The 13,160-nt window shown below is 38.9% G+C and overlaps 1 protein-coding gene across 1 annotated transcript in view; it reads right to left on the bottom strand.

Moving 5' to 3' along the window:
• The window catches only part of NELL2 (neural EGFL like 2), a 388,326-nt gene that overhangs the window by 339,980 nt on the left and 35,186 nt on the right, over nucleotides 1–13,160 (bottom strand). The window lies entirely within an intron of this gene.

Below are 13,160 nucleotides of genomic sequence, written 5' to 3'. Positions count from 1 at the left end.
AATTTGATTCAATGCATAATAAATATATATCTTCACATATTATTTACCAAAAATATTTGTTGGCCTAGTGTTGTGAATACCTGTGTGTGTGTCCAGTCATGTCCAGCTCTTTGCAATTCCATGGACTGTAGCTGGTCAGGCTCCTCTGTCCATGGAATTTTCTATGCAAGAACACTGGAGTGGGTTGCCATTTCCTACTTTAGGGTATCTTCCTGACCTAGGGATTAAACTCGAGTCTCCTGCATCTCCTGCATTAGCAGGCAGATTCCTTACCACAGCACCACCTGGGAAGCCCCAACACACAAACAGACATACACAAATAAATATAATAAAAAGTCAGAAACAAAAGCATCCACTAACTAGTCAAAGAAACAAAAACAAATAGCAGATTCAACTACTAGATGATGAAGCACAAGCTGGAATCAACATTGAGAGGAGAAATATCAATAACCTCAGATATGAGATGACACCACACTTACAGCAGAAAGCAAAGAACTGAAGAGCCTCCTGATGAAAGTGAAAGGGAAGTGTGAAAAAGTTGGCTTAAAACTCAACTTTCAGAAAACAAAGATCATGGCATCCAGTCCCATCACTTTATGGCAAATAGATGGGGAAACAGTGGAAACAGCGAGAGACTTTATTTTGGGAGGCTCCAAAATCCCTGTAGGTGGTGATTGCAGCCATGAAATTAAAAGACGCTTACTCCTTGGAAAATAGTTATGACCAACCTAGACAGCATATTAAAAAGCAGAGACATTACTTTGCCAACAAAGGTCCATCTAGTCAAAGCCAGTAGTCATGTATGGATGTGAGACTTGGACCATAAAGAAAGCTGAGTGCCAAAGAATTGACGCTTTTGAACTGTGGTGTTGGAGAAGACTCTTGAGAGTCCCTTGGACTGCAAGGAGATCCAACCAGTCCATCCTAAAGGAAATCAGTCCTGAATATTCATTGGAAGGACTGATGCTAGAGCTGAAACTCTAATCATTTGGCCACCTGATACAAAGAACTGATTCATTTGAAAAGACCCTGATGCTGGGAGGGATTGGGGGCAGGAGGAAAAGGGGATGACAGAGGATGAGATGGCTGGATGGTATCACTGACTCAATGGACACGAGTCTGTATAAACTCTGGGAGTTGGTGATGGACAGGGAGGCCTGGCGTGCTGCAGTCCATGGGGCTGCAAAGAGTTGGACACGACTGAGCGACTAAACTGAACTGAACTACTAGATTTAGCAACTATATGATTGACTTTAAGCAAATTATTGGATTTTTATTAAATCAGAACAAAATGTACTCAAGGTGTAAAGGAGTTAAAATAATAAAACATCTCTACACTTTGAAGCTTAAAATTATATACACAACAACCATAAGACAAGATATTCTCTCACTTTCTTTAGTCACTAAGTCATGTCTGACTCTTGCAACCCCATATACTATAGCCTGCCAGGCTCCTCTGTCCATGAGATTCTCCAGGCAAGAATACTGGAGTGGGTTGTCATTTCCTTCTCCAGGGGATCTTCCCAACCCAGGAATCGAACCCAGGTCTCCTGCATTGCAGGCAAATTCTTTACTGATTGAGCTATGAGGGAAGCCCTACACTTTGAAGCTTAAAATTACATACACAACTACCATAAGACAAGATATTAAGGTTATTCTATTTTTGTTTGTTTTGATTCCATGGAAACAAGCAACTTTCTGAAAACTGGCTTCCATGAAAACTGCTGCTTGAGTTTATAATCATATTAATACTTTTAGCTAGTGTTTAGCAGTCCCTCAGAACTTCACCAGTGAAATTAGCAGCTGTTTTGTTACCAGCAAAATTAAGAAGGTAAATTAGCCAAAACAGTATTCCTCTTTATCATCTCTTCTCTCAACTGCAACACTGCTCAAGACTAAGATCAAATAAACAGAAATACTAAGCAAATAGAAGAGAGTATGATGATTGATGACAATGACAATGTCAATGATTAAAATGATGACATCATTTACAACTTCAGTAGACTGGGTGCACTGCTTTATTGATCCTGCCTCATTACTTATGGATAGTAGTCACAATAACATCATTTGAACATAAGTAGTAGATCTGAGAATTAGTAATTTGCTACACCTTTATTTAAAGTAGCCCAAAATATCATATACAATTGAACCCAAACTGTATACAATGTCTTAGCTAATATCATTTGACTATGTCTTAAATACATAAGGAAACTTAAATTCATGGACTTTCATGATTTACAAAACATGCTTTTGCTGTGATTAAAGTCATTAAAAACTTGAATAAGTGAAATATTTGAATTTCTTTAAAAAAGGAAAAAACATGAATTTGTATTGGTCTTACTATTGATCATTAACAGATGAAGAGGCTCAAATGCACCTTCCTATACTGATGTAGTTAGGATGAATGAGGTATTGCTTACATTAACAAACTGCTCACCTTAACAGTGAAGTGTATAAATTCATCGATTATGTAACCTCTCTTTTCTCTTATAAGACATCTCATATATAGTACCTAGCTATATCTTTAATACATATATAATTACTCTTTGTAAATGTTCATCTATTAAGAGAGTAACTAGAAATTTAAAAGAAATATATATTTATAATAGCTTTTTAAGTGAACCATATATCATTCATTTATTTTATTTGAAACCTAATCAAATATTCATACAGTCCCTGAGAAGGATAAGACAGAAAAAAATAATATGTTCATTCACAAAGCTGGCTATCTTTTTATCCACACATATGTTAGTGTTTAGCTGGCTTAGTAGATTTATTAATGTAAAAAGAAAGAAAAAACATAGGATAGAGATGAGATTTTTATTATGTATACTCAACATTCAATTGAACTATTAATTGACAAGAATAAAGAATAGGGATCTTTAAGATAGCTTTACATCTATAAAATGTGAAATTTATAAATGGTGCAACCTCAGATTGCAGAGCCAGATTCTAACAGAATCTTTGCTGAATAGCCAAAGAGACAGTATACAGTTCCCCATCAATTATGCAGAGCTGAAGTGCTGAAATACACAATTTCGTCTTCTACCTAATAGGCCAATTTGACCTGAGACATCAATTTTGGGAATTTGCTCCGCTTTTATCCTTCTTTAATTACAATAATCAAATTACTTTAGAATAACAAGACAACAAAATATCAGTTATCATGATTTATCACCCTATTGAAACTGTGCTTTTTTATGATTATTATTTTCACTGAAAGAAAGAAAACAGCATTAAAAAGTACCAAAGGACACAGGGCACAGCATAATCAGTTTCTCAATCCAGAGTCTCAGACACCAGCCCTTAAGTCTACCTCTGTCCTTGTTCCCCAGGCTCCATATCTATCTCCCCTCCATTTCTGAACCAGTTATGACAGTTAGGCCAGAAAATTAAAAGTGAAGCTCAAAATTAAGTCTTACTGCTCAGAGATTCAATAACAATAAAACAGCTCTGAGAATTTGTACAGCCTCTAAAATAAATCATTTCCTAGCCCTGCTATGTTGGCCCAATCTACAAAGCTGAGCTGCTGCTTCGGTTTTCTAGCCTAGAACTCAAAATTCTGTCCTGAACACCCATCTGTTTGGTTGAGGCTCTGATGCTCAGACAGGATCTTGCCAATTCTCTCTGCTAATCCTCAGGAATAGATGAATCCTGTTAAAAAGTGTCAGAATGCTAGATCCATCAAATGATGCCTGCCTGCCTTTGAACTGTAGGGGTTACTGGACTTTCCTCATTAGCAGACTGGATACCACCCCAGCTTCCACTCATCCTCATACCCTCCTCCATCCCATCTTATCATCCTCCTGGAGTTTTTCCTGCTCCTATGAGTTTTTCTAAATTATGTTCACTATTTAAGTGAGGATTCTATCCCTAGATAAAGCACAGAAAATTCACTTGACCTTAATCTCCACTACTCATTCCCAGGAGCCTTAAATCTAATCTTACCAAGCTTAGGTCTCTCCCATTTCAAGACTTGGATTTGTCCTTAAGTGTTCCTTCCTTCACTAAGTATTGCCTCCAGTTTCTGGCTCACTTTAATTAATTCAATAAATATATATTGAGCACTTGCTATAAAGTGAGCATTCAGCAACAAAGATCAGGAATAATTCAATACAGTGAACTGTCTACTGTGCAGAGAATGCTCATTTTCCTCCATTAGCAATAATTGTCTTCTTTTTAGCAATAAAACTCCATACTTTCATCTGGGCACATAGCTGTTCAGCTAGGAACTACATTCCAGCTAAAGAGGCCAAGTGACTTGAGATCTGGCAAAAAGGAGTAGAAGTGATACGTGCTATGCAGATTTTAATATGAAAAAGGAAACCAACTGCTCACCACTTTCCTTTCCCTCAGACTGGAATCAGGATACTGCAGTAGTAAGTGAAGTTCTTCAATGAGGATAAGTGCATTGCGGGACCTTGAATAATCTCACACGGCAAAGATACCCATCATCCAAGAAAGCATTGGCCTGCCTCTAGACTGCTAAGGTGAGAGAGAAATAACTTCTTCCTTTATTAAACACTGAATTTGAGGTGTCTCTGTTACAGGAGCTTAGCCTATTCCCTAGGTAGTACATCTCTCCAAGTTTCCTGTGACTCATTCAGATGGTCCTTGAGGAGTCATTCTTTAAAACAAGGATCAGCAAATGTGAGGTGGCATCTCATTTTGATTTCAGTTTGCACATTCCTGATGATTACTGATGTTGAGTACCTTTCTATTTGCCTTCTGTCTATCTGGATGTCTTCTTTCAAAATGTAAACATCCTCCAGTTAAAATAATTTTTTAAAAAATGCCAATTGAGGGCCTCTGCCTATTTTTAATTGGGTTTTTTGCTTTTTTAATTTTGAATTTTATGGGTTCTTTATGTATTTTGGATATCAACTCCTTATTAGATATATTGTCTGCAAATATCCTCTCCCATTTAGTAGACTGCCTTTCATTTTATTCATGGCTTTTTTTGTTGTGGAAAAGTTTTTTGGTCTGATGTAGTCCTACCTCACATCCATCAGAACAGTTGTTATCAAAAAAACAAGTAACAAGTGTTGGTAGGAATGTGGAGAAAACGGGACTCTCATGCACTGTTGGTGGGAATGTAAATTGATGCACAAATTCTGGAAAACAGTATGAAGTCTCCTTAAAAATTCAAAATAGAACTGTCATATGATCCAGAAATTCTACTTCCAGATATTTAAGGAAATAAAATAAAAACATAAATTGAAAAGCTACATATATATATGTATGTTGTTGCTTTTACGTTTTTGCTATATATATATATATATATATATATATATATATATATATCTCCCTATGTTCATTGCAGTACCAATTACAATAGCCAAGATATGGAAGCAATCTAAATGTCCATCAATAAATGAATGGAAAAAGATGTGGTACATATATAAAATGGAATATTTACTCAGCCATAAAATAAAAAGAATTTTTAATTCTTCATTCTTCCTTTCCATCATCTATAAATTTGAAATATTGCCATTTGCAGCAATATGGATAGACATGGAAGGTACTATGTTAAGTGAAATAACTCATACAGAGAAAGAAAAATATCATATGATTTCACTTATATGTGAAATCTGAGAAACAAAACAAAACAGAAGAGACTCACAGATACAGAGAATAAATCTGTGGTTGTCCAAAGGGAATGGACGAAACAGGTGCAGGGGATTCAGAGGAACAAACTCTCAGTTACAAAATAAATAAGTCACAGAGATATAAAGTATACATAGGGAATATAGTCAACTTTGGTTTTCCCTCGTAGACTAGTTGGTAAAGAATCTGCCTGCAATGCAGGGAGACCAAGGTTCCTGGGTTGGGAAGATTCCCTGGAGAAGGAATGGCAACCCACTCCAGTATTCTTGCCTGGAGAAGCCCCATGGACAGAAGAGCCTGGAAGGCTATAGTCCATGGGGTCACAAAGAATCAGACATGACTGAGCAATTAAGCACAGTACAGCAGCATGTTAGTGTTTAGCTTGGCTTAGTAGATTTATTAGTGTAAAAAGAAGGAAGAAACATACAAGATGAGATTTTTAGTATGTATCTCCAACATTCAATTGAACCTATTAATTGACAAGAATAAAGAATAGGGATCTCTAAGATAGTTTTACAGGGTCACAAGAGTGAGACACAACCTAGCAACCAAACCACCCCATAGTCAAAATTAAAGTTAACTTTGGTGATGAATGATAACTGGTCTTAGTAGTGGTGATTATTTCATAATGCATAAAAATATCAAATCATTATTCTGTACACCTGAAGCGAATATAATATTGTGTGTTAATTATAACTCAATTAAAAAACAAAGTAAATAAAACAAGCATCAGCAAAATTTTCTGTATATGGCCAAACAGTAAATATTTTAAGCTCTGCAGGCCACATACATCTCTGTTACACATCCTTTTCTATTCATATTTATGTTTACAATCATTTAAAAATTTAAAATGGCTTCTCAGGTGGCTCAGTGGTAAAGACTCCACCTGCCATTGCCAGAGACACAAGAGATGCGAGTTTAGTCTCTGTGTCCAGAAGATCCCTGGGAGGAGGAAAGGGCAACCCACTCCAATATCCTTGCTGGGGGAATTCCATGAACAGAGGACCCTGACAGGCTACAGTCCAGGGAGTCACACAGAGCTGGACACGACTGAGAGACTGAGCACACAAAAATTTAAAAAACCATTCTTAGCTCAAAAAGTGAAATGTCACTGTCTAACTGTGTCTGACTCTTTGCAGCTCTGTGGACTGTAACCCACCAGGCTCTTCTGTCCATGGAATTCTCCAGGTAAGAATATTGGAGTGGGTTGCCACGCCCTTCTCCAGATCAAACCGAGGTCTCCTGCACTGCAGGCAGATTCTTTACCATCTGAGCCATCAGGGAAGCCCTCTTAGCTCAAAAGGTCATATAAAAAACAGGCCCCAAATTTGGCCCCACAGGGCCACAGTTTACTAAACCCTAGGAGCAACAAATGTAGATATAATTTCCCTTAGATAAAGAGCAATTCTTTTAGAATAAAATAATACCATTTGCAGAAACATGGGTGGACCTAGAGATTACCATACTAAGTGAAACAAACTAGAAAAAGACATATACCATATGATATCACTTACATGTGCAATCTCAAATATGACACAGATGAACTTATCAATGAAACAGAAAGAGACTCAGACATAGAGAATAGACTTGTAGTTGTCAAACGACAGGGAGGATAGGGGAGGGATAGATTGGGAGTTTGGGATTAATAGATGCAAACTATTATATGTAGGATGGATAAACAACAAGGTTCTACTGTACAGCACAGGCAACCACATTCAATATCCTGTGATAAACCACAATGGGAAAGAATATGAAAAGATACATGAATAATTGAGTCACTATGCTGTACAGCAGAAATTAACACCACATTCTAAATCAACTACAATAAAATAATTAAAAAAAACTATTTTATATCTTTAGTTATACTTATGTTGAGAATGTAAGACCAGAAAAATGTAATGATCTGCTTAATTAGAGCAAGTCTAGATGCTATAGAATCAAAAAAGGGGGAGATAATTCCCGTCAACTTGCTTTCCTCACTGTTGTTAATATCTATATTGGGGGCTATCCTATTGTCTTTTATTCTGTGACAGGCTTCCCGAGTGCAGAGATCAACTTTGTAATTCTCCTTCTTGGCACAATTCATGTAGAAAATACATATGTGGACAATTGTCTTATTCACTGATGATTTTCCCACCTACTTCTACGCCTTTTCAAAACTGTTTGTTGTTTGCTCAAATAACTAAGTAGAAGTTAGAGATTTATTTTGCCTTCAAACATTCCTTTGCATTGCACTTAGGTTAATATTTATGACTTAAAATGTAGAACAGATGACAACCCAAACAAATGTAAAAAAAAATTACAGTAATATTTTATATTGTTATATATTAAAACCAAAGACTCTCTCCTTTCCCCTTGGAATACAGACTGGCAAGTATGGAGAGGGAATCTAGATTTATGAAAAGAACTCAGTCTTTTGTAGCACTGAGATGAGCATGTTCCTAAAAAAAGGAGTAATAGAGGGTCTCAGTTAATGAGAGGTACAAAACTTTCCCCTCACAGGACTGCACTGTGGCTTGAGACTTTCTTAGAAACGTCACAAATTTCCAGCATGTCAGAGCAAACGATTTCTAACTGAATGGCAAAAAGCACCTTCCAGAACCAAATGAATGCACTGGACCTGTCTCCCCCAGCTCCACCATCAGTTTTGGGATAGTTGTGAGTTGACCTACATAGAATGTTCAGAACATTTTGATAAATTAATGTTCTTGGTTTTCTTTCTTTTGAAAAAACTATTCAGGCAAAAAGTCTACAGAATGGTTTACAGATAGCTTCCTCACTACATTTTACACCCTTTAAAAGAGAGGAGAACCCAGGCATCAAAATTATCCTGGAATTATATAGAAATCAGGATTCAACATGTCACATCCTGCCTTCTTGACAGTTCTTTTTCTTCCATGGTAGTCTAGAGCTCTGGTTGTTTGTTGTGGACTTTTTCATTGTTTTTCAGTGTAGCACTTTTGCTCTCTTATATCTTTCTCTGTTTCTTGTCTAATTCCTTTATGTGCCAGTCTGACATCCTCATAAAAACTGATTTTATCTCCTTGAGGGCAACAACTGCACCTTTCAGTTCTCTTCAGTTCCTAACTACTGGCGATTATTGTCCAAGACAGAGAGAAAGAGTCTGAAAAATATTTGTTGAAAAGAGTTGAATTAATTTTCCTTTTCAAGGTCTGCAAGATAAAACAACATACCCACCTTGGCGGAGTAAGAGTGTCACTCCCATCCCCTCTTAACTCCCCACTGAAGCAAGGCATACAACCCTGAGCTCACTGTACAGCTCCAGGCAATGCCTGATAACCTCACAGGCAAAGACAACTGATAGCGCGTGCGGCTTTATGCAGAGGTCCTGAGAGGCATGGCCCATAGTGTTAGAAGTACCAGTCTTATTAGTCCAAGTTAGGGAAATTGCTAGAGTTTGAAATTCTTTTGAAACCACCATATCTGAGTATAACCTAAAACAAGCTGCTTCTTTTCATCCCAGAATTTCCTATTTGAATGCTATCCTACTCATATATTTACTCCTCTTTGTTCATGTTTTAGTTCCACAAAATTGTTTTCTTTCTAGCATTTGAAAGATAAAATGGGTATTTCCACCTTAATGTCACATTTATATATGCCTCCAGATATGTGAAAGATATATTTCCAATTTAGGAAATTAAGCCCAAACATCAACAATAATATTTCCTATTTAAATATCAACAGCAAATGATTCACTCACATATTTCCTCATTTGCATACCTTCTCTCCCTTATCTACACAACTTCACATTCATTCGTTAGAAATATACTTTAATTTTCTTTTTATTCTGAATTCTTATTTTTAGTGTTATTTCATTTTTCTCTCTTATTTCATAAAGTATGAGCATAAATGTCAAAGATAAATAGTATGTGTTAATGTGTGTTGTGTATATAAGTTCACGCACATTTTTGCTCTGGTCAAGCTACAATTTATAAATGTTACCATTTCTAAAACATCATTGATCCATCAGTTTTTAGGACTTTGGCCTGCATTTTTACTCACAAGCAATACTTTACATGATGGCTAGGTCCTGAAAAGACTCAACCTACTGCAGTATGCTGTGGCTGATTTAAATCCAGTGAATTCTAGTTCCATAAATCCAGGAGGCTGAACTCAGAACACCTGGCACCTCAATGGGCAAGGGAGAAATATGAAAGCCAAGATGAGGTAGAGGGATGGAATAGCTGAGCAAGCTGCAGACTCGATCCTGAAGGAGGGAGCCAACAGTTCAATCCCTAACAGTCAAAGAAGTAAACAGGAATTCTGGCTTGGCTCAAGTCAGGCAATCCAGGCAGAGGAAGCAATCTGTACAATGCACGTGATACACAGAAGCACACATCCTTCATGGACCTGCCAGTGTTTTATACCGCTGAAGCATAAGGTGTGTGGGAGGGAGGGAGGGAGGAATGGAAAGAGTCTAGTCAGGTGGTCAGGAACAGATCATGATTCTGTGATCAGCCTTTGCAGGGACACTGTGTTACTCAGAGTGCTGTGGGACTAAGACAAAACCAAAGCAGAGGCCCGGTTATATGAACTAGACCAGCAGAGTGGGACGTAAGGAGGAGGCATGACTTTGCAGGCATACAGCAGCACAGCACCAGGCTCCAGGCATTGGCACAGTGAATTCGAATGGGGTGTACCCCAACACTAGTGGGGTGAGGTCCCCATAAACTCTCTGTCCTGGTCAGAACTGACTCAGGAACTGGGAATGGTTGGCATACAAAGCCTCAGTTACCCCAGCCTAAATGTGCTGACACAGACCACTCTTTACAGCTTGGCCTCCAGATTAAACCACATTTAAACTTCACACTTAGGACCTAAGAAATGTCTCCTCCCTAAACAACACCTGTAAAGGGAGTGGAAATGCTCCCTCCCTGAGTCACACTTGGAGAAGGAAATGGCAACCCACTCCAGTGTTCTTGCCTGGAGAATCCCATGGACGGAGAAGCTTGGTGGGCTACAGTCCATGGGATCGCAAAGAGTCGGACACGACTGAGCAACTTCACTCACTCACTCACTCACTCTGAGTCACACTAAGTTACAGGAGCAAGGGCAGAAGCCTGCGGTGCTGCTGGCAGCACTGAGCAGATAAAGGAAGGAGTTGAGAGAAGAAACTCAAGGGTCCCAACATTGATGGAGAAAGACTAAGATATCCAAAGCCATAAAGAAGGAAGAGAAGTAGTCCCGGAGTGAAGAGCATTCTCTAAGTGAGAGCCACTGGCATGAACGAGTCTCCCTCGCTGGCAAAGGATGCTTGGAGATACTGACAGTGTCTGCATGTGGATCAGATGAGTTTGTGATGCTTAACTTCAGATGAGTGGAATGAGAAAGCTGGGGCTAATATTTTTCTTCTTTTGGTGGATTCCTCTAAATGAGAGATTTTTATAAAGAGATGAAGAAGGAGCTTGTACTTCAAGGTGAGGGAGGCAGAGAGAGCATAAGGTGGCCCCAACAGAGATAGATGCTGCTGCCCCTAAGGAGTGGTGTCATCTCTGCAGCGACCCCTGAAGCCAGAAACAGCAAGCTCCTCAAGGGGAGGGACTGGGACTGTTATCCTTCCACTTCAACTGTACACCTAGCCCCTAGGCTAATGCCTGACACACAGTGAATCTCCTACAAATAGCTGTTCAAAGAATAACAAGAGTTAGTGTTTCTGATGTGCTTTGTAGGTGAGGCACTTTCCTAAGTCCTTTCTTTGTATTTGCTAAGGAGGCACTATTATTGTCCTTAGTTAGAGAGACAATGTTACTTGTTCTAGGTTGGGGCTCCTCAACTTCAGCGCTATTCACATTTCAAACCAGATGATTCTTTCACAGGAGGCGGGGGTGGTGGGGAGGAGGCAAGGAGAAGGCTGTGCAGAGCACTGTGTGATGCTTAGCAGTATCTCTGGCCTCCAATAGAAGCCCAGCCTGAAGGGGGACAACCTAAAATGTCTCTAGACATTGCCAAATGTGCCATGGGGGACAAAGTTGTCCCTGGTTGAGCACCACTGTTTAGGATTTCTAGCTGATAGATGGTTCTGCCAGGATTTGAACTCAGGTTATCCACAAGACGATACCCTTAATCTCTCCATCACAGCTGCCCACTGAGCACACAAGCTAGCATTTAGTGACAGCTTCTTAGGAGCCAGGTGTCCCCTGGGCACTTTCTCATACCATCTCATCTCATGATCACCGTCGCTGTGCATCTGGATGGCTACCTTGAAACCAAACACTACAGAAGAATAATCTGAAGCATTTTTCTTAACAAGTTGATTCACATTCCAGATACTTTTCAAATATTTCTGGAGGACTAGAACTACATTTTGGTTTTCTGATGGCTAAAGGTCCTGACTTGTCTGTCCTATTTTTGAGAATTGCAGTGTTTCTTACAGAACGAAACAGATTAGATTGTCTACATTAAATCAATTCAGATTGTTATTCAGCATTAAGGACTTATACTGTGCCAGTTTTATTACAATATCCTAAAATCTTCGGAGAAGGCAATGGCACCCCAATCCAGTACTCTTGCCTGGAAAATCCCATGGGCGGAGGAGCCTGGTAGACTGCAGCCCATGGGGTCGTGAACAGTTGGACACGACTGAGCGACTTCCCTTTCACTTTTCACTTTCATGTATTGGAGGAGGAAATGGCAATCCACTCCAGTGTTCTTGCCTGGAGAATCCCAGGGACGGGGGGGAGCCTGGTGGGCTGCCGTCTATGGGGTTGCACAAAGTGGGACACGACGAAAGCGACTTAGCAGGAGCAGCAGCAAAATCATCTTAAAGTAGAAGCACAAGTCAGTGGGGAAGTTTCAAAAAGATGTGAGCCAACAGTAAGATGGCCTTCGTGAAACCTGCGCAGGGGGTAGGCAACTTGATTGTGATGCTGTCAATGCTCTCCACAGAAGCCTCAACTCTAAGACAATAGGAGCAAACCACAACCCACAGAATTTCTCTCTCTCATTTCAAAAATGTATCTAGAAAGTGAAGTCCAAAGCATTTAATATCAAATCTTTCTACCTGTCTTTAGTATCCAGAATATGTAGGATGAACTATTCCTTAATAAAGGTAATAAAACCCACTGATACAGTACCAGAATTTGGTATCCTGGTACTCTGCAAAGCACAAAGGATGTCTGAAATTATGTCAATGGAGCATACCTTGCAAGGTCAGTAAGAACATTCATGTCACTGACTATACTGAAAACCCAACAACTACCACTCATTGGGGAAAACGTTTTTTGTAAGTAATGTCAATATGAATTACACAGGAAATTTACAAACTGTGAGTACCAATCTTTCACAGCACAAATGGACATATATTTTGAATAAGCATTTTTGAATGTGTGTGCACTCTGTAGTGAGTGTATACTGAATGTCTGTAGCCATCATTTTTTTAGTGTATACTGAATGTCTATGCTATTGCCATCATTTTTTAGCTTAATCAAACTATTTAACCTCTCTGGGCCTCAGTTACTTTGGCTCCCATCTATTATTCCTATCTATAAAATGGGAATAATAATTATAGTACATGGGGTCATTGTCAGGACTAG

Source organism: Capricornis sumatraensis, chromosome 4 (assembly GCF_032405125.1).
Source record: "Capricornis sumatraensis isolate serow.1 chromosome 4, serow.2, whole genome shotgun sequence".
NCBI classification, from domain to species: Eukaryota; Metazoa; Chordata; class Mammalia; order Artiodactyla; family Bovidae; genus Capricornis; species Capricornis sumatraensis.
This window is presented reverse-complemented; position numbering and strand designations above follow the sequence as displayed.